Source organism: Dicentrarchus labrax, unplaced genomic scaffold (assembly GCF_905237075.1).
Source record: "Dicentrarchus labrax unplaced genomic scaffold, dlabrax2021, whole genome shotgun sequence".
NCBI classification, from domain to species: Eukaryota; Metazoa; Chordata; class Actinopteri; family Moronidae; genus Dicentrarchus; species Dicentrarchus labrax.
This window is the reverse complement of record NW_026136721.1, coordinates 15,383,212-15,400,525: the sequence shown is the minus strand read 5'-3', so window position 1 is coordinate 15,400,525 and position 17,314 is coordinate 15,383,212. Positions and strand designations below refer to the sequence as shown.

Below are 17,314 nucleotides of genomic sequence, written 5' to 3'. Positions count from 1 at the left end.
CCTCCTCTTCCTCGGATCATTGATAACAAGCCTGCCTACACTGTATGTTGGATTTTGGATTCTCGCCGCCAGGGGCGTAGCTGCCAGTCCGGCCCTCAGTAGCACTGGCCTTGGCCAAGGCCGCTGCTGGAACAACTCCTCCAGGAGATCGCTGCAGTGAGACGTTCTGCCCTATTCCTACACCATGTAAACTGAGGCACTGAGTGAGAGGCTAGACGAAGCGACCCTCCAGGCTTATGTGCACACACGCACCCATGGACACTTACACAGGTTTTTTTCCCAGTCCCAAACTGAGTCTGGGAGCTGCTTTTTTTTCTCCTCCCCTCTCCTCTTGTTTCTCCCCCCCTACAAGTAATTTCCCCACAGGGATTATTAAAGTATTTCTGATTCTGATTCTGAACTCAGCCCTGGAACCCAGTCCACTCAGCCCAAGCCTCCTGTAAGCCAGCCACTGGATCCCCACACTCCAAGCCTGCCAGCCAGCCACTCTCTGGATCACCCCCACCTCTGGACTCCCACTCTCGCCTGCCAGCTCCCCCCTTTTCACTAATTCACTCTTTGTCTAATAAACTGTTTACACTCTACCTCTTGTTAAGCTCACAAACTTGCACACACTATGCATATTATAGTGTAATAATCTGTGCTTATAAGTGAAAAATTGTGAGTACTTTCAAAGATAAATATTAAAATTAAAGAAATAACCTTTTTCTGGTTGAGGCAGTGCTTGTTGTTTAGGAGGTAGACCCCTTTGTCAACTGCCACCAGACCCACTGTGGCTTCTGGATCTCCAGTGACTTTCTGACCAAACATCTTGCGAGGCTCATAGGATGATGAACATGTTGATGCTTCTAGCGTCAACTAAAGGAGAAAGTATACTTCTTTTTGGGAAAAATACAAATAACTTTATCTCTTTGTTGTTTGCTGTGACGGTCCCCTGAGTGGCTATAATGTTTCCTCTTCCTTTTAAGGCAGCGGGTACTTGTGGGTTGGACCAATCGGCATAGCCGGAAGCACCTAGGTCCGGTGTTTCCAAGCTATAAAAGCCCCGCCTCTCTGGCTGACGGGGACTCTCTCTCTATCTTATTATCATTGCTGGTATTTGGAGTAGTTGTGTTTTAACATCCAACCGACCCCGTCCAGAGTACTATTACATACCGCTGATAAATATAATCTACATAACTACATGGGACGGGTGTTACACATTATAGATGCAATCATATGTTTTTTATTTATTTTTTTCTAACTCTGCACATTTCTGTATATCTCAACATCGTAAATGAAGGAAACCTCAACAATTCTCAAGACTTAAATGAAGGTTTGAATTGATCTGAATGCCGATATTTCATGTTTTCAGTTGAGGTTTCGTTTCCAATGTCAAAGTACAATTAGAAAAGTAATAATAATCATAATCATTGAAGTAATACAAAGTGTGTAAATTTTACTTTTATGATTTGAAAGGAGAAAAATGGCTCATCAGTAAAATTACATGTGGCATTGAAGAAAAAAAATTATATATAAAACTATATAATTTTTCAAGATATAGTCCTGTGTGATTGGTTGTAATTGGTGAATTTCAGAAGTGACAATTAATAGATATTTTAAAGAATTTAACATAACTTTCATTTTAAATACATGTAAGTGTACACTTTACCGCAACATCAAAGGACATTCCTGGTTTGAAGTATTTTGGCGTTCTCTTGTAGTGGATGGTGTAAGGCGATTTGACAATCCGGATACCTCTTAACTCCGCCTCCACCATTTCACTTCCTGTGCGATATACATACACACACACAAAGAATAATTATTAAGTGTAAGCATTTTTACTTCTCTTCCCCTTTGTCTTGTTTGACTGATTAATACCACACCTTATGAACTTCATCCAGATATGATGTCTTTCCCTTATTTGTTTTTATTGTTGTCATACACATCAGAGTACTCACAGTCAGTATTATTCACAAAATGATAAAAAAAAAAATGAACATGCATTTTCAGACAGACAATATAATTTGACAGTGTGTTTAACAACAATACATGCTAGCAGCGGTGCAGCCCCCAAATTATTATAAAGATTTGTAGAAACGGCACTGATGGCCACAGCATGAAGTAGTGAGCTGGGATGTTGAAAGATCGCCTATGCAAAGTGTCAGTAAGTTCAGAGGGGCAGTCTAGGGCTTGTGTGTCACAGACGCCATCCTGTGGTGTTCAGAGGATGAAGCACTGAGGGACTACACTCAGTGTGGTGAGATATATTTCTGAGACATTTAGCAAAACTTTGTTTTCATTTAATTCATTTCAGGGCATTAATTTATAACGGTAAACAGACAGTTTCACAGGAACTACTTAGTAGATGTCTTACATCAGGCATTAATGGACACCCAGCAACAAATCAGAATCGAGTATTCAACCAGACCATGGTATGAGGGCCAATATTCCATGGTCTTGATTTCATCAAGGGCTGCTCATTCAGTAGTTATTAGCTGTTTGTGTAGCTAGTAGTTGAATAAACCTTTCATTTATAAATGAGTTATAATAAATACATTTGTGTGTATGAAGTATTACAGTCACTGTTTATGAGCCAATAACTTATGTCACCTCCAAATTTAGACTGAATTCATTCATTGACAATCATTTTCACTTTTCAAAGGGCGGTGCCCCATGGTGAATTTAATGCAAGTTTAATGACTTAGTACTAAGTATAATACTGATTATTACTAACTAGAAGTTGAGTGCAATTGCTCTAATTCATCTGTTGTACCAATTAATATGTTTACTTTACATAATGTTGGTGCCCTTTGTGAGCAACATATTTTCCTACCATTTAACGTATCCATGCGACATATTACACAAATACACAAACACTGTGTCTCTTTCTTACCACTCTCCGTGAGCACACCGACTGCTACAAATAAGGAACTCCCCTCCAGGTCATAGATGTTTTGGAAGGTCTGTATGATGTGCTCCTTCTCCAGTTTGACCTCCCCTTTACCGCTCATGATCTGATGTGACATCAATTAAAAATACTTACTAAATGTACTTTTATATTTTTGGGCTGAGGTTTGTGAGAGAGAATAATCAAAGATGGAATGACTAATCGACTGGCTGTTAGACAGTAATGGAGGAAATGTGTATGTACTAACCTGCACTCTTTGAAGAGAGCTGGGAAGGCTCTTTTTTTGACCTTCATGCATAACCCCAAATACCCCGTAGGCTGTACCATCCACCTCTTCACCAAACAGATATCTAAAACCACAAGGCAATAGTTTGTTTATTTCACAGTAAGCTAAAACAGAAGTTACAAACTGATTATAGATAAAATGTAACCACAATCTACCAATCAAACCAGATCTCTAAATCCACATAACAAAAACCTCAAACATACGTAGCTTTGATGCTGACGGTGAACTCTTGACTGTTCACGTAGAAGAAGGGGCTCTCAAGCGCCAGCTTAACCTCAAAACTGAAAAGTAAAATGCTTTCTATTGTGTCCAATCAGGTAAACATTAATTACAAGTGGTATCTGTTTTGATAAAAGATTAACAGTTAAAGAGGCCCTCTGACTCACCATATTCTTTAACCTCAAACTCTGCAGAGTAGCTCAGCTGTGGGTTGCTGTGGAACCTGGCCACCACCTTCCACAGTCCAATACTACACACACACACACGAACACACACACACACATGTCTTACACAGATAGTACTAACTTGTAAAGATGTTTTAATAAGGGACAGAGAGTAAAGACTTTTGAACTTTATTTTTTGTTTGGTGGAGAAAGTTATTTTAGACTTCTCAAAACTTTACATTTAAGGACCAGTGTATGAGATTTAGAGGAATCTAGACAGCAGACTGCAACCAGCTAAAACCCTTTGACTCAACTAAGCACAAAGAAGACACTACAATGGTTGTGAAACTTTATAACCAAAAGTGCAAAAGTGTTTGGTTTGTCCATTCTGGGTTACTGTAGATACATGGCCGTAGGACCACAGGAGAGTTTCATCAGTTTAAATAATTTCTTCAGAAATTGTGTTTTTGTATTTCACTGCTCTTGAGACTTCTATGTCAAATATAATATATAGGATATTATGTAACTGAAAAGTGTCTAAAATGAATAATATCATAAATGTAACACAAACACCAGTTTCAAGTTTATTCGCAGGTTTAATGTGAAAGCATCCAGAAATATATACTGTTATGTAATCAAATGGCAATCCACTTCACAAACATATACATACATACTTATACAATAACTATAAATATCCCTATTGAACTGATATATTTTAGTAAGAAATTTAATTTTTTTTTGATGTTTCTCTGCACAACGTATAGCAGTAACAGATCATTGATAACTTTATCCATTTTTTCCATTTAGTGGTGTGGATGCTCACACCATCATTGGTCTTGGTGTGTACGGCCCTTCAATCTTGTTAATGTAAAACAAGTGCATTCACCATACATTCAACATATGGAAATTCACAAACAAAAACAAAGTTTATAAAACTTGAATAAATACTTACCTGACAATTTCAATGAGTTTGTAATGTCCAGAGTGTATGCCTGATGTTAGGGAGACTGGATCAAGTGGTAAAATGATACCTTCAGGGGTCTAAAATAAGATACAATTCAACAACAGTTAACAATATTAAAATGGAAAGTAACTTATACTCGTAGTAATTATTTACCAGGTACTTTTTTACTTTTTACTTTAATATGTTTCTCAAATGGTAATTTTCACTTTTACTTACTAATTTTTATGGGAGTAATCGTACTTTTACTTGAGTATATATTTACTGTAGCGACCTAATTTCTTTTTATTCACTTCAGTGCCTTTTCTGTGACTTCATTTAAGTATTTATGTTTCCAAGCAGTGACTCTGGATACACCTTTGCTGTTGGGGGTGTAGAGGGTCTTTTCGGTCTGGATGTAGATGTACCCGGAATGGAAGGACACTAACACAAGTTTCTCCAGTTCTACTTCAGGGAACTGAGCTTTCAGGTACACTTACTGGTTCATGTTTTGATCCTTACTGAAGCCAACAGCAGGGATATGAAACCAGTATGTAGAGACACAAAGAGTTTATGAGGAGCAGGAGAAGAGTATATTGTGCATTCATAGATGCTAAATTTAAAAAATCTTTTTGTTTCTAGTTATAATTTTAATAAAAATAGACTAGGTGACAAATTCAGGCTTTATATATATTTTAACCAATAAAATGGTAACATAGTTCAGTAATTTTGCATTACCTTTATTTGTCCAAAGTCCTGGAATTGATTTGCACTGGTAAGAATAACAGATGTGGATGCCAGCCTTTTGGATTTGGTTGGATAGGTCATTACGGTGATTTCGAGCCTGATGTCATTATCATCAGTGCAGTCTTGACACTCCACAAAAATATTTTCTGGTGTTCCTACCCGCAACACATTGGGGGCAGACATCACCTTCCTGGAGAGCAGCAAGAAAATAGAATTGTTTGTGTGTTAAAGTTTTAGTTAAACAACATGTTTTCTCTTCTGTTCCAACACGGACTTCATACATAATGAGTGATTCATTGATTATCTTGATTAAGGTCCAGTAATGGATCAATAAAACATTTCATCATTGTTCTGGACTCTGTTTGCTGTGTCTACGTGCATCACTGTGTAAAAATTAAAAGGTACATTGATTTCTGTAACAAAAAACATCAAAGTTTTTCCAGCCTTGTTTGTTTTTTGTTTGTTTCCAATTATTAGATAAAAAATCTGTTGCAAACTAGAACCAGAAATGGAAATAGAAATTGCATTGGCCATGCAAATGCTTCTCTATGTGGTAACAGCATTTCATCAAGTTCACATCTAATATTTGTGCTTCCTGCACAATACACACACATCTTTTTGCATGTTGCAGCTACCCTCTATATGCATGCATGCAGCACATACACATCTTCCTCCTACTCTGTCCTGTCTTTTTCCTTCAACCTCCTCTTTCTCTTTGAACATACCTTCAAGGAATTGTGTGAAAAGCCAGGTTAACTTACAATGGTGATCCATCAGCCAGAGAAGTCAGAGAGGAAAAGACCAGAAAGGCCAACAGCCCCAGCTGAGTCCTGACCAACCTTCCTGATCCCATATCTGCTGATATTGGAGAGTCCAGCTCTGCACACTCTCCTTTTATACACTCACCTCACTCCTCCTGCACCTTTACATCCGCCCACTCCTGTCTCATCCAGTTAAACTCATAGAAACTTAACTGAGTTGAACTCCATAGTCATCTTTCATAATGGTGAATGGTTGTCTGCTTTTATGGAAATAATTAAACTACAGCAGGCTGGCACCAGAAAACCACATTAATCCACTGGTTTTTGAATATATGATATAACTTTTAATATTGAAAGCATATTGGTTAGAGCATGCACCTTTTTCTTGTCCAGTATTCTGTTGATGTACAGCACCATTTATACCATTGCAGTTGTCCTGTGATCCCTCTAACACTCAACCTGGCAGCCAGACGTATGATGTAATCAAAAATGTTTTACAGGGCTTGAGTGAATACATATGAAGCCCTAAGATTTTTTTTTACATGCTCAGAAATATTATACGGTCTGGCAATCGTTTAGTACTTCCCAGCAATAATGAATGAAATATTAATTATATATTTATTTTACTGGAACACTGAGCAACTGTTGTTATTGTTATCATTGTACAAACATATTTGCATAACAACATTCAGCTTAAACAGATATGTACTGTAGTTTTTCTACTTCTAATATTTTATGTAATCAAATGTGTACATGAGAGTAATGTCAAAGAAATGCAATTCAAAACAGCATTTTATTGTCTTCAGTTTCATTAGTACAGACATTCAGAGAGTGTGTGTTTGACCAGCTGATCCATGCCCACACAAGTAGATCTGTGTTCTTCACTCTGACACTCAGCTTCTGTGGGCCAGTACTCGATCCAGGTTTTCTCACCAAGCATATACAGATACCTGAGGAAAGCAGAGACAAGAATATATTGGGTCTTCATGCTGCCAACAAGTGGTTCATAGGCCATGGTTATAATCCATGGCACACATTTTTTGCATTACAAAAATCAAAAATATCATAACTAGTACAAATGTATATTTTTGCTTCGGAGCAAAGACCTGCTTTGTACTAGTCACATAATGCGTCTGGTTGCGTGTTCCTTTTGTGTATCTGTCCGCAGCGAATCTCACATACTAAAGGACCCATCAGCCTAATATTTTGTTTGTGCACATTTATGACTGTATGCTCAAAGTACTCTTGTGGTTGCAAAACCTATTTTATTGAATGCTCTGTTTCATATCTCACTCCCTTTTAACCAGCCGGTAGGGGCCACGGGTGATCAAGGCTCAAATCAAGACTCATCTAGTTTGTTGTAGGCCACATTTTGGCCTTTGTCATGGCTCCAGAACTCCATAGAAACGTTTGGTCTCATCTTAAACTGGAATAACTGCAGATTAATTCCAAACCCGATATGTTATGATCCACTAAAGTCACGATACCAGATGATGAAGATTTAAATATTTAAATAAAGCCCTCTGAATTGTTTGCTCCTTTCAGACCTTTAATGTTCCACTCCTTTCCCGTATCTACCACCATGTGTATCTTTCTCTTTCTACACGGAACTTCCTATAATATATCAGCACATGTTCAACAGACTCCTTGCAGTTACAAGTCTCACATTTATCTGACACTGTCTTTTTGTCTTGACCTCTACTATATCATTGTGAACCTTGCAAGGCCAATGCTGATATATAGCCAACTTTTTTGGACTGCAGTACATCATTACATATATATTACAAAAGAGTGTTAACGCCCTCTAATCAGAGGTAGGCGGCACCAACCTCCCTCAGTCGCTAACCTTGAGTAGAGTCTGTGGAACTGTACTCATTTTCAAATGGATGCTGCTCAAGATGCATCATTTACAGTTTACACTATTTTTTATTACCTCTCATCTGTTTTTCAGCACCACTGAACAGCATACTTTCCCTTCATGATGATTACATGATAGACAGCAGGGCGAGAGCTGTATACTGACACTCTCACACAGAAACAAGCACACTGGAGGGCCACTCTGCCACTAGTTTAGCTACAATACAGCTAACTCACAGAACCTTTTACAAATAGGGGCCGTGAATGTACGTCTGACTGACAAAGCTCCAGCGGACTCGGAGAGTCAGCAGCTGCTCATGGCTACTTAGCTCTGACCACCAGCTATATATTGTTGTTGAGCGGTGGTCAGTCTGGTTGGTGTCTCCTTATCCTTATGCGCGTTACTGCCGCATTTTTTAAATATGCTGGTAGAGAGGGGAGCTAGCAGAATTTGTGTGTGCAGTTACACCTTAAGTTTATACAATTAGGCAAACACAGGATGCTTGGTTACAGTAAGACTAAGGTTATTCTATGCACCATTTATGCAGAAAACCACTATACAAATACAATTTATAAAAAATGTTGCATAAGAAAATATACACTATACGTGTTCACAGTTTGCGTCTGGCAGTGCACGTTTCTTGTGTCTTTAAGATGATTTGATCATCTCCCTATATCAATCAGGAACCACGTCAAATGAGACAAACTTGGTTTACTCAAGAACGGCATGTATGAAGTGACAGAAAGCAGGGAAAACAGTAAAGAAATTGCTGTAGTGACAATATTACGAGCGAGACGCACGCAAAGAACAAACTTACGACTGAGTCTGGTCGTCTTTGTAAATATCTTTGAATGCACCCATGATAAGGTAGGTTTTTCCAGTTCTCAAATCCAAAGTTTCTCTGCAGTGCTGATGACTGAGGAAAATGCACAGTTCACCCACATCATAAGTTCCTGTAATTAAAATATATAGTAAGAAAAAAATAATGTCACAACAACAGTTATATAAGAGCATTACTGTTCATATGCTGCATTACTCACAAACACATTGCACATCAAGTCATGCATAAATGGTCAGCAACTTTTCTGCCTGTTTGGCATCATTCTGTCACTTTAAGAAACATAACTCTACGGAAAATTAAAAGTCAGAAAGGTCAAATTTTTAAAAGTCAGAAAATGCCCTTTTTAATGAGCGTTTTAACTTTCTGTAGTTATAAAACAACTACGTGCAACATTATTTATTTTCTGCCGTACTCCCCAACATACTCATGTATAAATAGCAAAGGACTTTTCTGTTTGTCTAGAAACACTATAGGGGAAAATTGAAAAGGGCCATAAAGGAAAAAAGAGATTCACACCCACCTTCTCTAATGACTTTTACCATCCGCGTTGTGTAAATGTCAGTCGACAAATCATCTGTAAAATTTTCCACTCTGACTTTGTACACTGTTAGGAGACAAGTTGCAGATTGTTAGCTGACTTGCTTTCTTTCTCATTCATTCACTCACTCACACAAACACACACACACACACACACTTACCAAAATCTATTCGGCTGGTCGTTGTGACCTCACGAGCCTTAGCTATGCGCTCATCATTGTTGATGTTGCCCTTTCTCTGCATACTACAGTTCTCTGGAAATACACAGTAGGCACAAAGTAAACACACAAATGATGACTCAAAAGAGCACAAGCATGTCTGTAGGCCTGTGTGTAATTTCAGACTAATCAACTGCTTCTTTCCAACCAGCACCTGACGAAATACACAAGGCCTTAACTGTGTCCAAGTCTTGTTACGTATTCACTGTGCTGTATTCAATAGATACCAGGTGGTCTCCTCTACAGTGTAACTGCCCATTGAGACTTATTAATAATCATCATTTTGCATCATCGCTGACAGGTGAAATGTTGCACAACTTTATTTTCACATCTATCAAATGTGATGCATTACACTCTGGGACTGTCAATAGAAACTACTAACCATGTCATAGACATGTTCAATTGTTGGAATTTCTGAGGACACTAAGCAGTGCATAAATCTTACACTGAGCCTTTGGACATTTAAATGATGGCAGAGGTTAAATGCAACTACATGATAGGCATATCCCAGTGCGCACAGTAGTAGTTTTAGGCATTAAGTTGCATGCCACCAAGGAGGCCCTGCAGTGGGTATCAGGCTGTGCTATGAAATCTACAGAGGCCTTTGACACTATTTTCTAGCCCTGACCTAACATGCATTTAAACAGGATTTAAATCCTGCACCCACTAAAGCAAAGATCCTGCTCAATAGTCCATCAGTCACTCCAGTTTATCTACCTCCACCTTACAGGCAACATTATGTAACTATTTTACCTTAAAATAATTGCTTCAGAATAATTTATTTTATGCAACACTGACATTTAATAGGGAGATATAGCGAGAATGGCGCCTCTTTCATTCATACTCCGCACCCTTAACGCCTGTTCTCTATGTGACTTGGGAGTGGGTATGATCTCCTGCGTGGAGTGCATAACGTCACACACCACCTTTGAATTTATTTGTTTATAGGACACACTGCCAATCCCGCCACCAAGTATTTAACTAAAGTGAAATAAAAGGGCAATTCAGTCAGATTACAGGGAAGGATGTGTTTCTTATACATTGTTTAAAGTATTGCTTTGTTTGAATTAGTTTTACTTATGTTAAAAGGTCTAGTGTGTAACATTTAGGAGGCTCTATTGGCAGAAATGGAATAGAATATTCATAAGTATGCTTTCAATAGTTTATAATCAGCTGAATATAGAAATTGTTATGTTTTTGTTACCTTGGAATTAATTGTTTATATCTAGAGATGCCACAAGTCACCCTCCATGGCCGCTGCCATTTTGAACCGCCATGTTTCTAAAGTAGCCCAGAAGGGACAAACTAAACACTCGTGAGTATGAGTTACAGTCGGCCACTACACCGCTAGATGCTACACACTGGACCTTTAAAAGGAGGTAAGAGGTGTTTTTTGACAGTTTTTGAAATAATAATGATAATCATCAAATTTATTCCTAAAACATTTAGCGACTGATGCATGACCCTACACTCAAGATGTCATACCAAGCCCAGGTCTCCTCTGACCCGAGAACTGTTGATTTTAATTTGGTATGAAGGTATGAAATAAAAGAATTAGGTTACAAAACAGAACCAACCAGAACCTCAATATAATGTTGCTGTTGTTTTTCATTGAGTCCCCTCAAGAGTTTCCGATTTAACACATTTAAGTGTAGACAGTTTAGGTCATCTTGTTTTACCTTCAGCACATCTGCATACATCATTTCTACAGAGCTGCAGAAGCTGTCCAGCTCTCCTCTCTGGATGGTAGAACTTAACACAAGGTGTCTCTGCAAAAGGAAAGAAAGTTGAAAATTTGAAAAATATATTGTGATGGTTGATCATAGCATCACAGTACATCAGCAAATGGACATTAAATATCTTAAATGTGTCTTAAATGTATCCTACAGCATGCCCTTTAGGAAATTATTGAATGAATATATGGAATGAAAGTCTGAATATATGGAATGGGAGGAGGCCATGGGGCAGACCGAGGACCAGGTGGAGAGATTATATCTCAACACTGGCCTGGGAACGCCTCGGGATCCCCCAGTCAGAGTTGGCCGATGTGGCCAGGGAAAGGAAGTTTGGGGTCCTCTGCTGAACTTGCTACCCCGCGACATGAACCCGGATAAGCGGACGAAGATGAATGAAAAAAATATATATGTAATGAAGTGTCATGTGATCAAGCCACTGCGCCATCTTGTGTTTTCGATACCAGCCTAATATTATTCCATAAGGATGTTACGGCGAGCCTGCACAGAATCTATCAGAAGCAGTGATAACTAATGAAGATATAATTAACACCCTGGAGAATGCAGACTAATATTCACACTGTTACTGTGCTGTAGCTGCATATTCAAACACTGTGCACAATGCATAGGAAGCAGCAAAAGGTTTAATGTGGTTAAGGCAGGAAAGTCAGATTCTTACAGTATCTGCTGTCCACAACTGCGTTATATTGTATAAAAAACTTCTCCTTCAGTTCATGAAGTCCCTGCAGCATCTGAAGGCATGGGCGGATATGTTAAGTTGTCTTAAGTGCCGCGCCAGAGCGCAGTGTCTTTACGTATGACCGTTGAGTGTACCTTCATTCAATCGACTGAAAACAACAGCAGGCTGCTACTATATAACCATAAAGAGCTTTACACACAGCAGAATGGTCGGATATAACTCAATGTTCTGCTTTTTTCTGAAGGAGATATCCAGTTATCAGGGCTTATTATTAGCCTCATCCAACTTTCTGTTTTGGCAAACATAGCATCTCGTGTTTTATCCATGAAACACAATGCAATGCAAACGCTGTTGTGTAACATTAATTACTGAACTATATGACCATGTACAAGGTGAGATACATGATAATTATTACTAAAGAAGCGTCAGTCAAATAGGTTATAATAATACAAGCGTTTTCACCAAATCAGTGTTTTATTTTGATACAGTATTTAATGAACGCCACCTATGATCTATATCTAATAAAGTTTTTACCAAATTAGAAGGTGCACATGGAGAGGCCCATACAGTCTGTGCGCCTATGAGACCACCTTGTGCTTGACATTAAGGGTGCAAATTATTAAACTTAGAACCGGGTCTGAATATAGAACGACTATAATTACATATTATTAAAAAAAATAGTAATTACAAAAAGATATCAAAAATCTGGTGGGGCATGTGCCCTTCCAGCTTGAATGGGCATGACTCAGCTGTCTTGAAGTAAAATCTGTACAGAATATTACACTTAATCTAAAATATCAGATAGCACCAGTGTCTTGATGACGTCAGATTTCATTCAGTATATTCAGATGTTCAGTTTCATATTAAATATATAATAATTTCCTAAACTGCGTTCCATAGTATCCTTATTTTGATTCATAGGTGAACCAAAACATAACCATGGTGTTGGCAGATCAGAAAATGTTCAAATGTTTTTGGAACAGTCCTCTGAGTTGTTTTGAAGGCGACAGACAAGAATATTTCTTGGTTCAGGCATGATCAGTTGATGATAAATGTATGTCTGAGGTTGAACTTGTTTATAAGTGTCTCTGAGACTCACGGTCATAGTATTCATAGACAGACACAGCAGCTGGTTGTAAGACGCCCACTCTAAACTGCTGATGGATCCTAAAAGTGATCTCCTCTGGTTGAGTGTGAGAAACCTGTGGAGAGATGTCCAACCAGGATACATTGCGTGTGTGTGAGAGAGAAACACAATTTCATTTCAGCTGTTTTTTTGCTATGACATACACAATAGCAGACCTTGAAATATCAGCATTAAGAATTAATCTTTGAATGTGCTTGTCAATAAAGCTTTGAAAATTTTGAAATTGAATAAAGTTGATATGGTAACCTGAGAGAAAAAGGGGACGGAGCGAAGAAAGCCTTACCTTGTCCAGGTAGATGATGAGTGAGCCTCTTTCTGACAGGACAGTGTTCATCTCATATTTTGCAATGGTGCGGGCACGTCCTCTGGACAACTACACACACACACACACACACACACACACACACACACACACACACACACACACAAACAAACAGTGTTACTGATTAGTACAAACACGACGAAGCCTGTCTATATCACAGTGTCCACCTCTATCTCCACTTCCCAAGGACCCCTCAGTGTCATTCTTTACCTGTCCACCAGATGCTCCCAGACTTTTCTCCATCCATTCTAGATCCTGCCACTTCCATTTTCCTTGCAATCAACTGAGCTTCCCTGCCCACTTCCCCACCTGCACCTCATTCCCTGATCAGCCACTCCTTACATATACCAATCCACTGCCTTTATTCCTCTGTCTGCCCATCAAAGTTTTGTCTGCCTACTGTAAGCTATTTCTGAAATAAATCTTTTAAGTCAATCTGCTTTGTCTTCATTTCAGTCCAATCCTGTATTCCCTGAGCTGTAACAGTCTGACCCTGTTGGGTATGTTTGTGTGTATATAAGCTCTTACTAAGTCCAGGTCATTTGTGTTAACGGTGAAGCCAGTTAACAAGCCAATGTCCAAAACTGACATGGTTGCATCGCGCTCATTGTCCTTAAACCTGTACAGAAAACGGAGAGAATATGGGTGAGAAGAAGAAAGCAAAGTCAAACCCTTTATGGAAGGAGAGAGCAGCAAAATGCAACAATTCTGGGCACAAGGGTATGAATTGAAAATAGAGTGGGGAGAAGTTAAATAATGAAAGTGTTGGCTGTATAAATCCATATTGCTGTTAAAACTCATTCATTGTACTTACATAACCTCTATTCTCAACTTATATATCATCTGATCTTCATCCATTTTCTCTGCAGGAGCAAAACATTTGATGAACACTTTCTCACACAAGAAAAAAAGGTGGCAATAAAAAAAAAAACAGACAAACAAACCATAAGAGACAGAGGACACCAAATTACCTGGGATGAGCTGCACTGACAAGTTAAACTTCTGACAGTCACTGTCCCTTTCTTTAGGCAGAGCGTAATACATCGACACCATCTGTCATATAGATGAAAGTACTTCTTAAAACAGTGACAACTATCAGGACCTCAAAGAGGGCCTAAGATAAATTCAAAATCTAATTTTAAAAGATAATTTACTTACTGCATACTATATTTATATCCTAAAAACATTCATTGTACAATATTTCTAAGGAAAAATGTACCTTCCCAACAACACTGCAAATGGTTAACTCCCACCCATTATATTGTACACCTATTCTACTCTCTCTGCTCTATTCTTGGTTATTTTCATGACTCAACATTAATGAAAAATTTGAACTGGTTAAAAAAATAGTTTTGTTATACAGTATATTTTTTTTTTGATGTCAAACTTACGGTCAACGTTGCTTCTCCATGCCCCGTGGCTGTCACATTTACATCACTGTTTATAACGTTGGTCTGTTGAGATTTGAAATATATGTACACAAACACATACATACATATACAAAAAGCAAAACAATTATTAGGGATACATAAGATTACAAGATCATTAGGAACAAAAAACACAAACCCAGGCAAATTCTGCCTTTAAAGCTGATTTTATACATATATTTTATAGAATATATACAGTATTCATTAGCGAACTGCTTGTCTAACATATTGTTCTTAGCTGTCTAAATTAGTTTATTAATGTCCATCACTGTACATCTGCCTACCACAGTACTTTATATATATATATATATATATATATATATATATATATATATATATATATATATATATTTTATTTTTATTTAAAATAAATAAATATTTTTCTGTTTCTGTTGTTGGACACCAAACCGGAACTGTTTCTCTGCTCTTGTATGTTGAAACTTTAAAGAGGTACTACACCTTAAAAAGTGTATTTTACTATAAACTGAATTATATGACTGTACTGTGATAAAAAAACCTCAAAATTGACCTTAACAAATGTATTAAAATCTGTATTTTGTGGGTTAAAAATTTCTCAACACACCCTCTACTGTTATAAATAATATCTTATAGATGACAGCAGCCATTACTTTCTTGTCTTCAGAACACCAACGCCCGCTTTTGAGTGAAACAAGTGCTGTAAAAGTGCCTAGTGGTACTATGGATTTTGCATTTTGCACGTCAAAGGATTAAAAAAACAGTTGACAATAAAAGAAATGATCTGTGGCTTTAGGCAATCTGCAGAAATTGTAAAAATGTAAACCTGTGGGACCTGGACAGTCAATATGTGTTCATCTTTGGCAAATAGTTCATCAGGTTAGTTAATGATGTTACTGAGTAAAGGCAGTATGTTTGTGTGTTTTAACTGTAGATTGAAGTGAATCAGTACAGAGTCTTAGTGATGGTGTAAATAAAGTTTTTACTGTGAGAAAATATGGCCCTACCATAAAACACCCACTGCTGAAATGGAGTTTGGTCTGATGGTCTGGAGCAGAGGGTATTTTAATCTTAATAATTCACATAAACTGAGCTGACTTACCTTCCTAATGAACCTTGTAAACAGCATAAAATAATGTAGAATGTGGAGAGAGAACCGACATGTTTCTTATTTCAGTCGCTCATCAGCTCGCTCGCTACTTTGGTCAGTCTGTCAATCACTCCAGTCGATGTGGAGGCCACGCCCCCTAAAGTCACTCTCCTTTCTAAGTCTCTGATGTATATTTTTACATTTGCTGAGAGGGAGGGAACTAGCACAACATAAGGGTGTAGTTACACTTTAAACCTGAGATGCAATGACTTTGTGAGGGTAGCTTATACCGGTTGGACCAGAAATAATATGATGTATAATAACTCATATAGACATAGACACATAAAATGTTCTCTGAATATAGAAACCAGGTTTGTTTCAAAAGCGGGGGAGCGTTTCTGAGCAAGACTGACTTTATAGCCCATACTGAAGATCTGTGTGTGTGTGTGTGTGTGTGTGTGTGCGTACTTACTCTAGATGTTCTCGTGGTGTGGTGGTTTCCCTGTTGAATCTGTAAATGTCAGGTTTTGACCTTCCTGGCAACAAGATGTGCACATCCAGATCATACTCTGGTTCTTTGGCATTGACCCAGTACTCAGCGACAGCCTGGTACACCATCATGGTAGCCTGGAGAGAGACATAAACAATAGCATGGAAAACAGCAGAAAAGAATGTTAATTTAGACACATAAATGCTTCCAGACAGAGAAAGTTCTGTGTTACCTGAGTTGATCCATAGCCTCCGCCCACTTTCTGCTGTTGGTTGAACCATCTGACAAGAGGTCTGGCTTCTTCAAAGGCCTTTATTAACAGAAGTTCTGATTTATTACCCATTCAAGTGCATGGTTACTTTCTATGAAATTTAAGCCACACATTCATGGCCACCACACGATGAACCCCAATGACTTTGGTGACCTCCGAACTTTACCAGTAGCAACAAACAGAGGTTTACATATGTGCTTCAGAGTGAATAAGCTTTAAGATTACTGGGTGAATTATCATTAAATCATTGAACGCAGCAAAGGACCACAGGTTGAAGTCGAACCTCCTTAATGTTACACACTGGATCTTAAATGCAGTAACATTGAGTATGGTTTTTTTTGCGTGGTTAAACACACAAAATCACATAAGTGGGATGTGCTCACCTCAGCTTTGACAAGAGCTAGTAGAGCATAAGCTGTGGCCTCCAGTGTGTAAACACGTCCTTTAGGTATTGGCCAGTGGGACAACTCTGAAGAAGACACAGACACACAACTTATTCTTACTATACCGTATTTACGACATTCTTCACTGAAGACCCAAGTCCCCAAATCCCCCTAAATGTTCCTGTGTGTCTATCTCTGTAAGGTGATTTGTAAAAAGTACACACACACACACACACACACACACACACACACACACACACACACACACACACACACATCTGATCATGTTTAGGAATATTGTGGGAGGGACACCT

At 38.3% G+C, this 17,314-nt stretch overlaps 2 pseudogenes; both read right to left on the bottom strand.

Annotated features, from left to right (window-relative positions):
- Window positions 1-1,567: 1,567 nt before the first annotated feature.
- Window positions 1,568-6,099, bottom strand: LOC127355074 (complement C3-like; annotated as a pseudogene).
- Window positions 6,100-6,781: 682 nt separating this feature from the next.
- On the bottom strand, window positions 6,782-17,066 carry LOC127354400 (complement C3-like; annotated as a pseudogene).
- Between the last annotated feature and the right edge of the window lie 248 nt (window positions 17,067-17,314).